Raw genomic sequence first — 19,418 nt, 5'->3', positions numbered from 1 at the left:
GATGAGATTATCATCCAGATCAAAGTCAAATCACCTACAAGTACAAACGGCAAAGTTTACTAGGACACAATAATATTATGTACACTTTTTGGTCTGTGGTCTTGTTCAGAAGAACTCAACAAGTCAACTTGTAGTAAGTCTACAAGTTGAATTATTAATTAAACAAGTAAACTTGTTTAAGTGTACAAGTTCAGTAACAATGCAACTTTCCCTCTTATTTTTGTCGTCAAGTTGTGTTGACAACTGATCAACTGGTGACTAATATACGTTTCCATATCATCCAGATCAAAGTCAAATCATCTACACACTGGCTGAATAAAACATTAATGTTGACGTTGTCATATTTTATTGATATAAAACGAACAGGTAGAGAGACAATGGTTCCCTTTGCCGCCCCCTCTCTATTACAAAAAAAAATCAGATAGATAACCATTATTCAGGTTACATTCAACTACTCTCGAATATGGTGTTGTCTTCCTATTTGAAAATTAATAACACTTTGTGGAATGTCAAATATACCAATGGTGTTAAGTTTTGCAGAAGTATTACTGTGGTGTCAATTATTTTGATGGGTATCAATTTTTGTGGATTGCTGAAAACTTGCATTTTAACTTTTTGTGGATATTTGATTTCGTGGTTTTGACAATCTCTGTATACAAAGCCTATTAAAAAGATATCATTCGTTAAGCATTTGAATTCGTGGTTCACCTGTACCATCGAAACCCACGAATATTGGTATTCAACGAATAATTATAATGAATCCACAGTATATAGCTAGCACCATGAGTATTTGTTATGGGCTATAAGTTTTTATTTTCTTGAAAGTTGTCTGCAAGTAACTGTGCATTACTCTTTATATCTAAAAAATATAATTGACCCCATCTGTTTATTGTCCTTTTTCCGTATGTTTTCTTATCGTAAGTAGCACAACTATTTCAAATCTGAATAAGATGACAATCTTTCATTAAGGACATACGATATAGTTTAGATCGTGTAAAGATTTGTGTACGAAAATTTGCATGGCTATTTTTGTTCACCTATTAATTGATTAATATGTTTAAATTGATATACTTTAAGAGATAAAAGGGTTACAAATTTTAGACATTTTCTTCAAATTTAGTTTTTCTTTTTTTTAGATATAATTTATATTCTCAGGAGAGAAACATCTAGCTTTTCTATTTTAACAGACAAACAAAGCCGGATTTTGTCAAAAACATCATATAAATGTTCTTTACACAAATATACATGTATGCTCTTAATACATGTATGTATAAAAATTTAAAGGAAATAATTAATTTTTAACAAAGATTTTAGGGAAACACAACATTAGTTGCGGTATACATGTATACATCATAAAGTAAAATCACAAAAATACTGAAATCGGAAGGAAAATGAAACAAATAATACAGGCATTTTCTGATATAGAAAATGGTGGGTTAAACCGGGTTTTAAAGCTAGTTAAAGCTCTCGTTTGTACATTTAGTATGACATTAACATCAAAGTCCTTTATATTGACAATTATGTTTGGGAAACAAACCCAGACATAATAGGTTAAAATGACAAAAATAGGGGTACAGCAGTCAACATAAAATTTAGTTCGTCGTACGTTCATGAATATTCATGACATGTGACCATTTGTCCGCACTTAAAACCCGTGCGGTCACCTTTCTGACCATCGACTCTCGCTATAGCCAGTAAGAAGACACGTGTATTATGTCCGAAGAAGAAATTTCTGCCGTGGAGCCAATGGACGAAAGTCAACTTTAACAAGACGACGAAAGTGATCTAACTACAGCTGATGCAGTTTCCTTATCTAATAGTTCTTTAGTTCTACAGAGACAGAAAAGTGAGATTTTGTCGGAGTTTTAAAAAGACTCAAGTAAGCTCTGTCAATACAAACACACGCACGTTAGTCAGTGGTCAACCTTCTACAATTGCTTCCCAGCCTCCGTTATTTGAATTCAGACAGGAAAGGATTAAAATACAGTTCATTTTTAACACCGACCGTATTTCTTCATTAAGAAGAATTGAACATTTGCTAACTTCTGAGTCACTTGACCAAACGCTTGACCTGCAGTCTATTGTTAAAACTGAACTTGACACTTTGAACCAGCGAAACAAAATTTTGAAAATCGCTGATCGCCATGGGTGGGATACCGTCCACGAATATCTGGACGATCCTCTTGCTGACAGTGTTGAAGATGCCTCAAAGTTACGCACTGCCGTTTTCAGAGCTAACCGTAAACGTACAGCTAATAAGCCTTACAGCAGAGGTGGTGGCAGAGGAGGTTTCAATGCTAGAGAATTTTTTCGTGGCTTCAGCAAAGAATCTGGACCCAGAAACGACAACTACAGTCAGCAGAACAACTCCCAGCACCAGTACAACGACGGACTGTGCTTTTACTGCAAAAGACCAGGACACACTGCCCGTTTCTGTCCCTACAAAGCACGTACCTTCAGTAGTACCAAGTCAGCACCAGCCACTATTACAAGCGCCCCATCCCTGTCTTAATGAAAAAGTTGAGTATGATATAGAATTTGATCGTTATGAATATACTGATGGAATTAAGACTGTAAAAAATCGATTAAAAGATCATGTCCAGTATTGGGAAGATAGTTTAAAACCTTCTGAATTAGTTCTAAGCACTGTAAAATTTGGTTACGTTATTCCTTTTATTCAAGAACCTCCATCAGTTTATTTGAATAATAACAGATCAGCATTTAATAATTCCTCATTTGTTTTGAAAGCTATTACAGAATTAAAACTGAATGGTTGTATTACTGAAGTTTCAAATAAACCTTATGTAATAAATCCTCTAACTGTAGCCATCAGTGATTCGAAGAAAGAGAGATTAGTTTTAGATCTGAGACATGTTAACAAATATGTACAAAAACAGAAAATAAAATTTGAAGGCGTTAAAGAGGCCAAGCAATACGCAAAAAAGGGGTTTTTCATGCTAAAGTTCGATTTACGTCATGGTTATCATCATATTAATATACATCCAGAACATCAGAAATTTCTAGGTTTTTCCTGTGTAATTGATGGACAAGAAAGATATTTTATTTTCTCAGTTTTACCTTTTGGGCTATCTTCAGCTGGACATAATTTTACTAAAGTTGTTCGTACATTAGTTAACTTTTGGAGATCACAAAGTTTCCCGATCATTGTGTATTTGGACGACGGATGGGCTTGTGACAGCAGGGAAAGATGTGTACGCATGTCCAAATCTGTTTTACATACTTTATTGAAATCTGGGTTTTTACCAAATTTGGAGAAATCGATTTTTTCACCAGTGCAAAAATTAGACTGGTTAGGTTTTTCATGGAATCTGGTATCTGGTGTCATTGAAGTTCCCAGAAAGAAAATTGCAAAAATACAGTTAAAAATTGAAAAAATTCTTTCAGATAATCGTTCAACTGCTAGAAATTTGGCATGTGTTCTTGGGAAAATTATATCTTTGATCCCAGCTTTTGGTCAGATTTACCAATTGATGACACGTAATTTATGCATGTCTGTTTGCCAGAGAAATACTTGGGACTCATATTTTGAAATTCCCACCCAAGTCAAAACCGAACTTCAGTTTTGGAAAAGTAATTGTAAATCTATACCTAATTTATTAGTATGTCCTATACACAAGATTCCAGAACGTATTATTTTTTCCGACGCCAGTATGTATGCTGGAGCAGGTTTTGTCGATGGTAATGTTTTACAAATTGCTCATTATATGTTTAGTGAACAAGAAAGACTTAAGAGCTCCACATGGAGAGAGTTGAAATCTGTCGAGTTTATATTAGAAAGTATGTTTGCACAGTTAGCAGGAAAACTTGTAAAAATTTATACTGACAATCAAAATGTCGTGCATATTTGTCGAGTTGGCAGCATGAAGCCTGATTTACATGAACTTGCTATGAATATTTATACAACTTGCATTGTTAATAGTATTACGATTGAGGTTGAGTGGATCCCACGATCCGAAAATGTACAAGCAGATTACTTTAGTAGAATTTTTGATTTTGATGACTGGGCTGTGGACGACAGCGTTTTTCTTATGTTTAACACATATGTATACATTATTAGTTCAAAATATTTTAGCTTTTAAGAATTAAGATGCACCTTGTGCGGTTATAATTTGAGAAGCACCTTGTGCAGTATATAATTGAGATGCACCTTGTGCAGTTTATATTTGAGATGCACCTTGTGCAGTATATATTTGAGATGCACCTTGTGCAGTCTATATTTGAGATGCACCTTGTGCAGTATATAATTGAGAAGCACCTTCAGCAGTTTATAATTGAGAAGCACCTTGTGCAGTTTATAATTGAGATGCACCTTGTGCAGTTTATAATTGAGATGCACCTTGTGCCGTTTGTAATTTGCAAAGCACCTTGTGCAGTATATAATTACGAAGCAACTTGTGCAGTATATAATTACGAAGCACCTTGTGCAGTTTATAATTGCGAAGCACCTTGTACAGTATATAATTGAGAGGCACCTTGCGCAGTATATAATCGCGAAGCACCTTGTGCAGTTTAAATGCAAAAATGCACCTTGTGCAGACTTTAATTGAGAAGTACATTGTGCGGTTACAGTACAAAAACGCACATAGTGCGATTTAAGATTAGAAATGCACCGTGTGCGGTTTAAAAAATGAAATATGCACCTTGTGCAGTTGTTTAAGATGCACTTTGCATGATTGTTCTGTTACAGTGATATATCTATATTTATTATTTAGCTAAGTTGTGCTTAGTTTTATTTATGTTTCATTATTACAGGACAGTGCAACATGGAGGGAAATTTCTCAGTTTGCGAATTCAAATCAACAGTTTACCGGATGTGAAAAAAGCATTTTCAATATTGTGAGAAGCAGTAAAGCAATTTCTACAAATAAAAAGTATGATGTGTATTTCAAAAAATTTAAAGAATGGTGTATTACATATAAAGTTATTCCGTTGCCTGCAAGTGTATCATCCGTTGCAGTTTATATTAGTGGCCTTGTGCAGCAATCCGTATCTGAGTCAGTTTTATTAGCTCATTTTTATAGCATAAAGTGGTATCATGATTTCAGTTTAGTGTGCAATCCGTGTGAAAACAAGCTTATTCAGATGATGATTGAAGGAGTTAAGAGAATTTTAAGTAAACCAGTTTTGAAAAAAGAGCCAATTACAGCAGATCATTTACAGAAGATAGTGGACAAAATTGGTAGTGATCGTGCTCATTTGCCGAATGTTAGAATTTGTGCTATGATGTTAGTTGGTTATGCAGGATTTTTACGCTACAGTGAGATAGCAAATTTAAAAATGTGTAACATAAAATTTTTTGACACTTATGTTTCTTTGAATATTGAATCTAGGAAAACTGATGTATATAGAAGGGGTAATAATGTTATAATTTCTAAAACAAATTTGCCTACCTGTCCAGTAGTTTGGTTATTGACATACAATAATTTAGCTAAATTGGCTTTGGATTCTAATCAATATGTTTTTCGTTCTGTTAGATATTTTAAGTCAGTAAATTCTTATAAGTTAGCAAAGGCTAATCGTCCTTTATCTTATACTAGAGCTAGGGAGTTACTTTTGGGCACATTAACTGCGATTGGTCTTGATTGTAAACTTTTTTGTCTTCATAGTTTGCGCAGTGGTGGCGCAACTGCTGCTGCAAGAAATGACGTTTCTGATCGTTTAATTAAAGAGCATGGAAGGTGGCGTACCGATTTTGCTAAAGATGGTTATATCAAAGATTCTGTTAAAAAGCAACTAACGGTTTCGTTAAATCTTGGTATATAACGGTTTATAGATATTTAATTTTTGGTGATATTATTCGGCTCTATTATGTAATGAATTTACTATTTTCCCTTTGTCTCGAGGTTATAGCGAGTAGCACACCTACATTATGTCGTTTGTTCTTTGTTAAGGCCATAGAATATAAATAAAATTTAGTTCGTCGTACGTTCATGAATATTCATGACATGTGACCATTTGTCATCACTTAAAACCCGTGCGGTCACCTTTCTGACCATCGACTCTCGCTATAGCCAGTAAGAAGACACGTGTATTCACGGATGATTAAATGTGAATTTGTAATTGGAATTATGATATTATTGTTATTATGTTTGTATTTGATACATAAATTGATGTATTATATAGAATAAAGGTTATAGCGAGTAGCACACCTACATTATGTCGTTTGTTCTTTGTTAAGGCCATAAAATATTATTTACTTTATATTCGGACGAACGTAGTGAGGGAGAATATAAATTGTGTTATAATCTTAATAACTATTAAAACAAACAAATATGAAACAAAGAAGTACAAAATGGCATATAGACCAAACATTTTAGCGAAAATTAAAGACAAGGACACACAATTTTACCATAGTGCAATAAAACAATGACAGGATGTACAAGTACAGACCCACGTCCTATATATAAAAAGGCATATAGAAAGAGTAAATTAGGAAACATGCAAACATAGACATACGAATCAAAATACAGTGTTGGTTAACATTTTTACATTTTTTTTAATTCGAGAAAAACTGGCAGATCAAACATGGTCAGCACAACACGTTCACTCTGCAATGACATTTGTTTGCAAATCTGCAAGCATATTTTGAAGTTATTGCCCTGAAATGTTGCTTTGTAAAAGTTAGATTACAAAATTTATTAAACAATTATAGACATATCTATTACTGCTTCATGTTCGTTTTTGGAGTAACCGCCTCTGACATGTTGATTTTATTGTTTTGCAATTTTGTCTATAAAAACACTACGAGCTAGGTTAATATAAACAAAAAGAAGATGTGGAATGAGGGCTAATTAAAATCCTTACAAGAGACCATGAACAACTACAGTTAAGATTACTTCTAATCTCTCACCAAATTTGTCAGAATCTGTCAGGAGAACTGTTCTAGGACAGTATGTAGAACTGTCATCCTGACATTTTAAACAGTTCAGACTAGAACAGTTCTAACCTAGAACTTGGCCTGACAGTTCTATTTGGAACTGATTTAGACGGTTCTACGATTATAACAGTTATACGACCAGTGAGATGCCCTAACTGCAGTGACGTCATTTAGAACTGTTCTACTATCCTGACAGGTTTGGTCAGTTCAACGGCTAGAACAGTTTTAGACAGTTCTGCTGACAGTTCTACAGTTAAAACTGATTTAATCAGTTCTGCTGACAGTCTACGGTTAGAACTGATTTGATCAGTTCTGCTGGCAGTTCTATGACTAGAACTGATCCTAATAGTTCTATGGTAGAACTGTTTTCACGTTTTTCCATCAAACTTCAGTGAATTGTATCCTTTGATGTTTGCTCCCTCTCGAATTTTAGAAATTTCAGATTTAACGTTTGTGACCCTTAAATACACTTATGTGCAGCATAGGTGACTTTATGGTACAATGAAAGACTAAATTTTAAATGTATTCAGTCTTGTGTTATCATGTTTTGTAAATTTTAGAAATATGTAGAAAATAGTTACGGATGGTACATATGTGATTATCTAACTTGAAACTCATTGGAATTTTGCAAATGATAAGGGGGCGCTACTTCAAGCACATGTTTTAATATCCAGCCTCTTTTCCAAATAGCTGCCAAAGGAAGAACACACAGAAATTTGGTGACATTCAATTTTCATAAAATATTTTGATTTCAGATTAAGAAAGATGGATACAACCGAGAAAATACAAGTGTCAGAGATGGGGCATACAAGAATATGTAATTCGGAAAAGCACAATAAATAAATAAAATGATAAAAAAAGCGGTTGAAAAATCATCGAAATTTATCTTTCGGGATCATGACACGACACATAAATATTCATGCAAAGATAAATTTATTTCCGATGGAGTACATCTGAATACGAAAGGTCAATGCCATTTATACAAGTCAATAAGAGGAGCAGTTATCAATGCCTGCAAAGAGATTGAATTAGAGAACGGAAATTTACACGTATCTGCACCGAACTCGAAATTTTGTAATATTTTGTAAACTTCCGGTGGATAATCGCAACAAAAATGACAATGATGCATAATCATGGTTCAAGTGGCACTAACCATAAATTAATAACAACAAACAATATGCTTTATTTCAAAAACACTCAGTCACATTGACATGTGAAACAAGAGATAAATTACAAAATACAATCACATATAATTAAAAAAATAAATAAAACAACTTAGAAATGAAATACATGTATATAGAAAATTACTTTACTTTATATTATAATATTTTAATATTATAATATTTTAGTTAACTTTGAAATGAATAAATACAAGATAACAACACAAAGCAGAAACTTGCATTATTGAATACAAACAAACAATTTAACGGATGAGTATCGTCCAGATTTATTTAATTATTCAAACAGGTTAACAATAACATGAATATTCAAGCTGAAATACCGAGAAAAATAAATAGACAAATTCAATAAAACAAAATAGTCCTATTATAATATTATTTATGATTGAAAGTATTGTATTAAGTTTACATTAGTATATTCCAGACAATGCCTACAAAAAGACAATCCTCCTAGGGAGTGGCAGGTGCCATTAAGAAAATGAAGACTGCTGCACAGAGGAAGAAAACTTCAATTGCTATACCAAGTGGGCCTTCAATCCCTCCAAATAATGCAACAGTTATATCACCAGATGTCAAAGAGGAGTTGACCAATAGGGTAACAGAAAGGGTAGCTAGCCGTATGGAATGGAGGATTGAGGAAATTTTTGATATGATAGCTTGCCTTCAAAAAATAATGGCAATTCAGATGTTCAGGCGGCTGAGGTCCAAAGTCATGTGGACAATCTGAACAGAAACATCCAAGGTAATGGAGAGCAAAACAATGACAGTAACAATGTAGTTATCAGCCCAGAGGTTCTGGCTGTACAACCAAATGTTGATAAACAAATTGTTGGGGGACAATCAGCCTTTGTTAGTTGCTCACTCAAACCAGGGGAAAACATAACAGATAAAATAAAACAACAGATCTGGGCCGGACAGTATATTAACTTCAATTCACTATTGGAAAATGATGAGACAAAATACAGATTACAACTGGTTCATGGGGCGCACAACCCCGAATTGTCCATTACAGAAGAACGAAACAAGAAAACACTAACTCTTAACCAATGGCTATCAGCCTGGAATAAATTTACCTCAATAATTTGCACTAAAACCCCTGAATTAGGGTCTGTAATTCCCCACCATATGCAAATAATCATGGAAATGTCACGAGAAGCGGGGAACTGGCAATTTTATGATATTGAATTTAGGAAATTAATAGAAAAAGGAGAAGCACAATGGGGGAGTACACACCTAGAACTATATTTAAGAGCAAAATTACAAGGAAAGGTTGTAACTAGGAATGACAATAACAAAAGTGGAAATACTCGCTGGCCAAGTGGAGTATGTTTTTCTTTTCATAAGGGTTTAGGATGTAAGTTTGGTGATAAATGCAAGTTTCAACACAGATGTTTCAACTGCGGTTTCAACCACTCATTTTCAACATGCAAAAAAACAGGTCAGCTCCCTTATAAGTTCACACAAAACAGTAATTAATTATTGGTCTTATCCAATTGATTCATTCATTATCAATAAGGTACTGAAATCAGTGCACTAGGAAAGAAATCAAGATATGAGACTTCCAATCACTAGTACGATTTTGAATCAATTAATAGATGCATTGAAACAGACAATACCTAATAGGAATGATCAACTTCTATTCAAAGCAATGTTCACCCTAGCATAACATGCTCTTTTACGAATGGGTGAGATGGCAGTCAACAACAAAAACTACAATTTTCTAACCTTCAGTCATATTTATTTGTCTCACAACTGATCATGTAATGACATATTTTGAGAATGAATTACTGCCGTTTATTATTTTATATTTTGTACAGGGCTTGTGGGTCACAGCTCATTACATATCGCATTAAGAATAACAGTTCATATTATATGGAAACAATGGACAAATGGGAAAGGTGAATTATGACGCTCATTTAAGCTGATACAAGGACAACTTAAAACCAGGAATTCATACGTTTACCATTGAGATGACCAAATATTACTCAGAGGAAGTTGACAGAAGCCAGCTTGCCAGGACTGTTATCTTAAAATTTCCCATTTGCATTTAGTTATATATATGAGACAGTAAAATTATAAGAATATATTAGGAAATACAGATATTTGTGAAACAATTTCTGTAAATGTAAATTGTTTTCTTTATCATATGTTGGTTTGTATTAAGGAGATACACTGTTCATGCTGTTAGGACACACTGTCTGTAAATTGTGTCTTTTTATTATTTTTTTACTTGTGTCAAGAAGATGCATTGATAGGACACAGTGTCTGTTAATTGTGTATTTTTAGTATATTTTTGTTTTGTATAGAGTAGATACCTTGATAGGACACAATGTCTGTAAATTGTGTCTTTTTAGGATAATTTAGTTTGTATCAAGTAGATACATTGATAGAACACAGTGTCTTTAAATTGTGTCTTTCTAGGATAATTTAGTTTGAATCAAGTAGATACGCTGATAGGACACAGTGTTAGTAAATTGTGTCATTTTTGTATACGTTGATAGGACACAGTGTCTGTAAATTGTGTCTTTTTAGTACAAGTTGATAGGACACAATGTCTGTAAATTGTGTCTTTTTAGTACACGTTTATAGGACACAGTGTCTGTAAATTGTGTCTTTTTAGTATATTTTGTTTTGTATCGAGTAGATACATTGATAGGACACAATGTCTGTAAGTGGTGTCTTTTTAGGATAATTTAGTTTGTATCAAGTAGATACTTTGATAGGACACAGTGTCTGTTAATTGTGTCTTTTTAGCATAATTCAGTTTGTATCAAGTAGATATGTTGATAGGACACAGTGTCTGTAAATTGTGTCTTTTTAGTATACATTGATAGGACACAGTGTCTGTAAATTGTGTCTTTTTAGTATACGTTGGTAGGACACAGTGTCTGTAAATTGTGTCTTTTTAGTATACGTTGATAGGACCGTGTCTGTAAATTGTGTCTTTTTAGGATAATTTAGTTTGTATCAAGTAGATAAATTGATAGGACACAGTGTCTGTAAATTGTGTCTTTTTAGTATACGTTGATAGGACACAGTGTCTGTAAATTGTGTCTGTTTAGGATAATTTAGTTTGCATCAAGTAGATATGTTGATAGGACACAGTGTCTGTAAATTGTGTCTTTTTATGATAATTTAGTTTTCATCAAGTAGATATGTTGATAGGACACAGTGTCTGTAAATTGTGTCTTTTTAGTATATTTTGATTTGTATCAAGAAGATACAACGATAGGACACAATGTCTGTAAATTGTTCCTTTTTAGTATTTTTGATTTGTATCAAGTAGATTTTTTTTTAGGATAAGGACATTCGTGGGACTCAATGTCCGTATATAGAATCCTAAGTTTTATCATTTGCATAAGTAGGACGATAGATGATGCATGTTTACTTTTGGGCAGCGTTTTCAGCTCCATAAGAGCTTCATACGTCATGGCGGTATCTGCTCCCAAAAGTTGAAATGTTACACTATTATTAACAAATTTATAGTCAAGGGGAGATAACTCGAAATTGATTTTGACTTTTCAAAAAATTCAATTTCAATAATTGATGACATTTGTCTTTTCATTTATTACATAATATGCTCATTGGTTCAGACTGTAATGATAGTATTGTATATTTAAATTCATAATTGGTACTTATAATTGTAGTGTATGCAAATTTTATACATGTATCTTTTGATATGATTGATTTTGAAACATAAACTGTCACATCTGTGGCCTGCATCATCATAATATGTGTTAGTTGTTATTTTGACTTTAGCGGACCATAAATACACTTATGTGCAGCATAGGTGACTTTATGGTACAATGAAAGACTAAATTTTAAATGTATTCAGTCTTGTGTTATCATGTTTTGTAAATTTTAGAAATATGTAGAAAATAGTTACGGATGGTACATATGTGATTATCTAACTTGAAGCTCATTGGAATTTTGCAATTGCTAAGGAGGCGCTACTTCAAGCACATGTTTTAATATCCAGCCTCTTTTCCAAATAGCTGCCAAAGGAAGAACACACAGAAATTTGGTGACATTCAATTTTCATAAAATATTTTAATCCCCTCCCCCTCCCCCTTCTTCCACCTTGAAAAGAGGTTTGTTAATTGTTGAATTGGATGAGGACAAACAGAGCGGTATCTGCTCCCAAAAGTTGAAATGTTACACTATTATTAACAAATTTATAGTCAAGGGGAGTTAACTTTTCAAAAAATTCAATTTCAATAATTGATGACATTTGTCTTTTCATTTATTACATAATATGCTCATTGGTTCAGACTGTAATGATAGTATTGTATATTTAAATTCATAATAGGTACTTATAATTGTAGTGTATGCAAATTTTATACATGTATCTTTCGATATGATTGATTTTGAAACATAAACTGTCACATCTGTGGCCTGCATCATCATAATATGTGTTAGTTGTTATTTTGACTTTAGCGGACCATAAAGGATGGTTTGTTGATTTAACAGTTTTCAGAAAATTTAAATATAAACCCAATTGATATTGTTACAGAAACCGTCCTTTTGTTTAATAATAAAAATAAAAGAGTACTTCTCTAAAAGCCCATACACCACTTTTGCATGAAGCCGTACATGTACCTGCAATACAATGAATCCCTAATGAATTATTAAAAAATAAAGTCAGCACTGCAATTTATTAGTGCAAAAGAATAATTTACTTTGTAAAGAATGCATTTAATTGAACAAAATTAACTATTTAAGGTCTTTCCTTTTTCTATAAGGAAATACCTTACTGTATTTCTTCTGATTATTATTATTCTTTCCGCCAAAGTTAACGAAATTTCCCAGAAAAAGTACGCGACATGTTGAAATGTTATTAGGTATCTAGTATCGGTTGACTAAAAGCTATCTTGTGGTGAGGGCACGACCCCGTTACAATTCCTTTATAACGGTTATCTCCTCTAACACCGAAAACCTTGTTATCATTCTAACTCCATAACCATAATAGGTAGAAATAAAAACAAAGGGTGGAATTTGTTCAGGAACAGACTTTGGTTCTTCATTACATTTCGATCGAAAACATTCAACGACTTATTGGTAGGGTTATGCCCTTTGAAAATTAACCAATGTCGATTGGCCACTTAAACTAAGGAACCGCAAGTTGTAGCCACCTAGGATTATCACCAATGATCATCAATTCACGTGACCATGAAAATTGACCTAAGGTCAAAGGTCAAAATCATGACCTGGATTTTTAACTTGGCTTATTATCTGATGTACTCAATAACCGTAAAAGATGGCTGATTAAATGTAACGAAGAAAATATGTCTTATCGAAATCTACATTTGGTATGTGGGTTCCAAATTTTTGGACCAACTGTTATGGAACTAGGGCACAAAAACTGTTTTTGGGGTCCAAAATGATGATTGTTTGCTTATAACTGAAAAGTGGTTAGAGATAGAAAGAGAAACTTTGAATTGCAAAAATGCTCAGCATAATAGAATCATATTCAAAACAGTGTGGCTGTGGCCATTGATTGACGACCTTAATTATCCCATTGACTGGGACAGATTAGGTAAACGTTTGCCTGTAATGACCACTGCTCACTACTTACTTATTATAAAATTTAAACTGTGGGGTAACCAAAGTTTCTTAACGCCTTCAATAATAAAATAATTCGAAAAATTAATCAGGAATAACCTTTATGTTTTGATTTATATTATTGATATAAATCATAACATCGTGTTATTCCTGATTATTTTTTCGAATAACTTCATTTAGGTGTTGAGAGCCTTTGGTGACCCCACAGTTTAAGTGTCTTTAACAAGTACATAGTGAGCAATGGTCGTAACAGACAAACGTTCACATAATCTGTCCCAGTCAATGGGATAATTTAGGTCGTCAATCAATGGCCACAGCCACACTGTTTTGAATAAGATTCTAAGATCTACAAAGTTAGGTCAAGTTCAGAGATCACGACATAAAACACCTTAGCAACCATATATTTTTTAAATTAGAAGGCTATCAATAAAATAAATATGAAATTTTTAATACTGGAAATACATTTTTGTCCCTAGCAACGACATATAAGTCCTTAGCAATCACTTATTTTTTTAACTTTAAATACTATGAATAGTACATATGACAGTTTTAAGACTTTTTAATTATATCTTTATATTTGCTCTAAATATGCATGAAATATTTGGGACTGTACATAACGCAATCAATAACATTTACCGTTGTTGAGTTACAAAGTCTTTTACAAAGGAAAACAAATGCTGAATTTTTTGTTTCCGTTCTCTCAATTTAGGTAACCAAATGTCATTAAACTTATACATAACGCCTATTACCACAAAATACAGACCAAGTTTGCATTTTGGTGGTATCACTTCAACCCTTCTAGAGTTATTCTCCTTTACAAATGGAAAAATAGGAATCTAATATCTGTTTTAAAATTATTAATGATGAAATTTTTTAAATTAATTTTTAGAATCGGAGTTATCTTCCTTTGTCCATAATTTTAGTTGAAAAATTATGGACAAAGGAAGATAACTCCAATTTAAAAAAATCAATGTTTACCAACTACAATCATGGACAAAGAAAGATAACTCTGATTTAAAAAAATGATTTTAACAATTACATCAACTACAACCAATGCTGTTCCCTGAAAAAATTAAAACAATTTTTACCCTTCGGTGCTTATAAGCACTTTGAATTATGTTATACAGTTTATAACTTCTATTATATCTTGAATTTTCAATATTGTTGCAAATAATTTTGGTATTTCAAATGAAGAAACTCATATTTTAAAAAGTATATGCAATTCAATGATATCCTGATTTTTAAACCCCATTAAAATTGGTCAGAAGTAATCAATTCAAACAATGTTAACAGAAATTGCTTGTGCTTTACGTCTTTTCACCCATTTAAAAATTTCATCAGCTGATCCTATCCCCCAAACTCAATCAAACTTTCCTTTTGTGATATGGAACAATTTCATACAAATCCATACACTTTTACGCAAAGTATTGTCCGGAAAACTGAACAGTGTTTGCTTTTGGCCATTTTTTGCACCAAATTCTTTAGGGCATAAATCAATACCTATCTTCCTTTTTTAGTATAAAACCTTGTGGTACAATTTCATAGAGATATTGATCTCTCAATACACTCGCACTTAAGTTATTGTCTGGAAACAAAATATCGTTCGAGGACAACATGACCATACAAATATACGTCTGCCATATAAAAGCAGCGAAAGTTTTTAAAATTTACAAAGCATTTATTCATTTCTTGATGTGGATCGTGTAAATAAATTTGAGTATGGTCTGATTTAAAAGTGTACATGTTTGTTTGGCAGGATTAATTTGACATTGACCTCATTTTCATGGTTGTGATTAGTCGATGAAAAGTGTGTATTTTTTTCTTTATGGAAAAATGTATTTCTCATTTATAATCAATATTTTGTGTATTGAATGATTGCACGCTGTATAAGCCCGACTGGCATGGTTCACCAGGACTTCATTCAAATGGTTCATTAATCAGTGTTTCATAAGTTTATATGGTTCAGTCTATTTCTCGTATATTGTAAGCAACTATATTTGGTATGTGGAATTATTGCATTATGTACGTATTCATCAGGCAGTGTTTATATACCCTAAACTGATTTGACGGATCATTACTACTCAAGATACATTTGTATCCTTTGTTTCTAATAATGGTATTCGCAGCAGATAAACTTTATTCGTTGTATAGAATAATTAAATGATCTTCATATCCTTGAGGTCAATGGTTGAAGTGTTCATTTGACCATGACTTATTTCCATTGTTCATTAAACAACGTAAAGTTTTCATGTTAGTCTCTTAGATTATATATGCAAAACGCTGATGTATGGAATAATTGTAAAGTGTACATGCCCTTCTTTTTACATTGATCTTTTTAATCCTACATTGATGAGTTTTTTTAAGACAAAACCTGCGTCTGGCCCAATTACAAAATTTTAATCTCGATATCTATGATAAATTTATTTATAACCACTGAGTCAATGCCACTGCCGGTGGAGTTATTATTCCCGGAGGGTATCACCAGTCCAGTAGTCGGCACTTTAGTGTTGACATTGACTATCATTGATATGCATATAAAATTCCTGATGACAATCTGAATTAATACTATAATATCTATTTGAAGTAACTTATAATGACAGGGTGTAATTTAATTGAAATATTTAAATATTGTACATATTTTGTTATACACAATGTCACTATGATAAACATATTTGTATTTGTATTGTATTGTATTGTATTGATATGGTCACAATAATAAATTAACTGTTTTAAACACTAAGGCTTTTTACCTCAGGAATAGATTACTTTAGCTGTATTTGGCAACACTTTTAGGAATTGTGAGTCCTCAAAGCTCTTCACCTCCGTACTCCTTTTGGCTTTTTTTGAACTGTTTTACTCGATCGTCACTTCTGAGTCTTTTGAAGACGAAATGCGCGTCTGGCGCTATTACAAAATTTCAATCCTGGTATCTATGATGAGTTTAATCAATGCTACGTTCAGTGATACTTTCAAGGAAACCTTTATCTAAAAGACGACCAACAAATAAAATGATCGATATAGGTGCGTTTTACCCCAAGGGGGATTATGTTTTTTTTCCTGAATCAGAAAATGTTTATTTATCATTTATTTGATGTTATATGTGTATTTGTTTTCACTGTAATTTTGTAACTTCTTTCATATGCTGTTGTTTATCGCAACAGAGCGCACAATGTCCTGAATCAGTTTTACCATGTGAATCTTGGTACAATACTGCTCGACGTTGTAATTAAAAAAACAAAATTGATAGGAAGTTATATTTGATCATATATTTGCATTTTCAAGAGTGACTTTGTATTTCCAATGTGTATAGGATGAGCCATAAGTATAATCATACAAATGAACTTTAAAATCTATTCAACATTTTGATCGTCTGTGTAGAAAACATATCTCGGTTATATTAAACCTAGTCACGATTACAAAATGACAAACATCACGATTTAGTATAATTTCTTTTAAAAAGGTAAATTTACTGCCAAAATGCTGTAGTTTTAAATTATCATGTGCTATTTTGTACATTTATGTCTAATATCACCAATCACTCATATCCATTCAGTTGTCTCATCATATGTGTGTTACATATGTCTCAAAGGGCTAAATTTTGTAATATTGTTCCCAAGGACAGATATAACAACTTTGAAATAGGTCTGTAATACTTAAACTGTAATATGTTGAGAAAAACCAAGTTATGACACTTCTCTTCAATGGAGGATTGCCAAATAATAGATATGTCAATAATGTGGAGAAAGGTCAAAATCATATGCTTGACAATTCAGGGAGATGCAATCGTTGAGTTCGGGAGTCACAGATTAAAGATTTTCTTTTTAACAGAGCTGGTTCTGCTACTTTTGATAACTTAAAAAAAATAAACAATTATGAAAACATGATAGAGAACGCAAATTCTTGACAACCGCTTATCCTGAAAATAAAAAATAGGAAATAAATAAGAGAATGCCGCTAAATGAAATAAAAAGAACCATTAGAATAAATGTAGTCTCTTGATCTGAGCGTCATTGATGAGTCTTGTGTAGACGAAAAGTGCGTGTCTGACGTATTAAAAAAAAGGCCTGGTACCTTTGATAACTATTGTATTAATCTTATTTGATGCTCAATCTTAATTGAAAAAGCACATACTCTGTGTCCATGCTTCGTCACATTGTTCTACTTTCTGTTTGTAATTATGAAGGATAAGCATATACAGTTGGCATCATTGATATACTAGTACTGAAGGATTTATAATTATACCCCCGCTTTGAAAAAAAGGGGGGTATACTGTTTTACCTCTGTCTGTCCTTCCGTCAGTCCGTCAGTCCATCAGTCCATCAGTCCGTCAGTCCGTCCGTCCAATGAATATTTTTCGTCACAATTTCTCAGGAACTACACCACAAGGATTTCTGAAATTTGGTTTCAGGCTTGATATAAGTCAGCTATACCGTGTGATGCGTTTTCAGATTCATCACTCAACAACTTCCTGTTTACCGAACACTTGTTTGATTTTACACATGATAGCCAAGTTGAAAATTTTTCGTCACATTTTTCTTAGGAACTACAATACAAAGATTTCTGAAATTTGATTTAAGGGTAAATATAAGTCAGCTATACCGTGTGATGCGTTTTCAGATTCATCACTCAACAACTTCCTGTTTACCGAACACTTGCATATTTTTACACAATTAATATTATCCACTTGCGGCGGGGTTATCATCAGTGAGCAGTAGCTCGCGGTTTCACTTGTTAATTTTAGTAATCATGGATTTTTTTACTCTCACATATATCCCATTTAAATTAAGATATCATAATCACATTTATTCATGTGTTATGGATGATGATTCCAGGCTATGAGATCTGCGTTACCATTTTTGAAGGTGTGCATTATTACGACAAAACCGTTAATGGCTTTACTCGGCAAATTGGCACGAAACATAAAACGCAACTTACGTAAAGACAAAAGACACAAAGTACACATCTAAGAATTTTCGCAGTTACTGAAACTATAAACAACATATATGTAAATCATGTTTCCCAGAATAAACTATCAATCAGAACATCCAACAGATTAAGTGTAAAGATTAAAAGATGTCATAAACAGTCTGAATAAAATGACTATGTGAAACGGCAAAATAAAAAGTCATAATATCGACAAGATTTGTAGTTTTAATAGTTCGTTTCTATGTATGTTGTATTGTCGTTTGTTTTGTTGCACTTTAGTGTTCTGTTGTTTCATTGTTTTCCTCTTATAAATTTGATATGTTTCCCTTGGTTTTAGTTTGTAACCCAGATATCGTCGCTGGGCTTCTAAAATGTCGTAAATTACAAATTTTTCAATAAAAAAAATTCTCACAAACAGGCTTTGAAATTTTTGGCAAAATGCATGCTTCCAAAATGTCGTATGTGAACTTGAACATTTTTGTAAATTGTTTGTAAATTGTTTGCTGCCATTGTTTGTCCGTTTTAACTGGTTCAAGAAAAACAGTCATACTTACTGTGTGTGTTTGCTGCCCTGTTTGTCCGTTTTAACTTGTCCAAGAAAAACATTCATACTTATTGTGTGTGTTTGCTGCCATTGTTTGTCCGTTTTAACTGGTTCAAGAAAAACATTCATACTTACTGTGTGTGTTTGCTGCCCTGTTTGTCCGTTTTAACTTGTCCAAGAAAAACATTCATACTTATTGTGTGTGTTTGCTGCCATTGTTTGTCCGTTTTAACCGGTCCAAGAAAAACATTCATACTTATTGTGTGTGTTGGCTGCCATTGCTTGTCCGTTTTAACTGGTCCAAGAAAAA

Source organism: Mytilus galloprovincialis, chromosome 2 (genome assembly GCF_965363235.1).
Source record: "Mytilus galloprovincialis chromosome 2, xbMytGall1.hap1.1, whole genome shotgun sequence".
Classification (NCBI taxonomy): domain Eukaryota; kingdom Metazoa; phylum Mollusca; class Bivalvia; order Mytilida; family Mytilidae; genus Mytilus; species Mytilus galloprovincialis.
Note: the sequence above shows the minus strand (reverse complement) of the source record.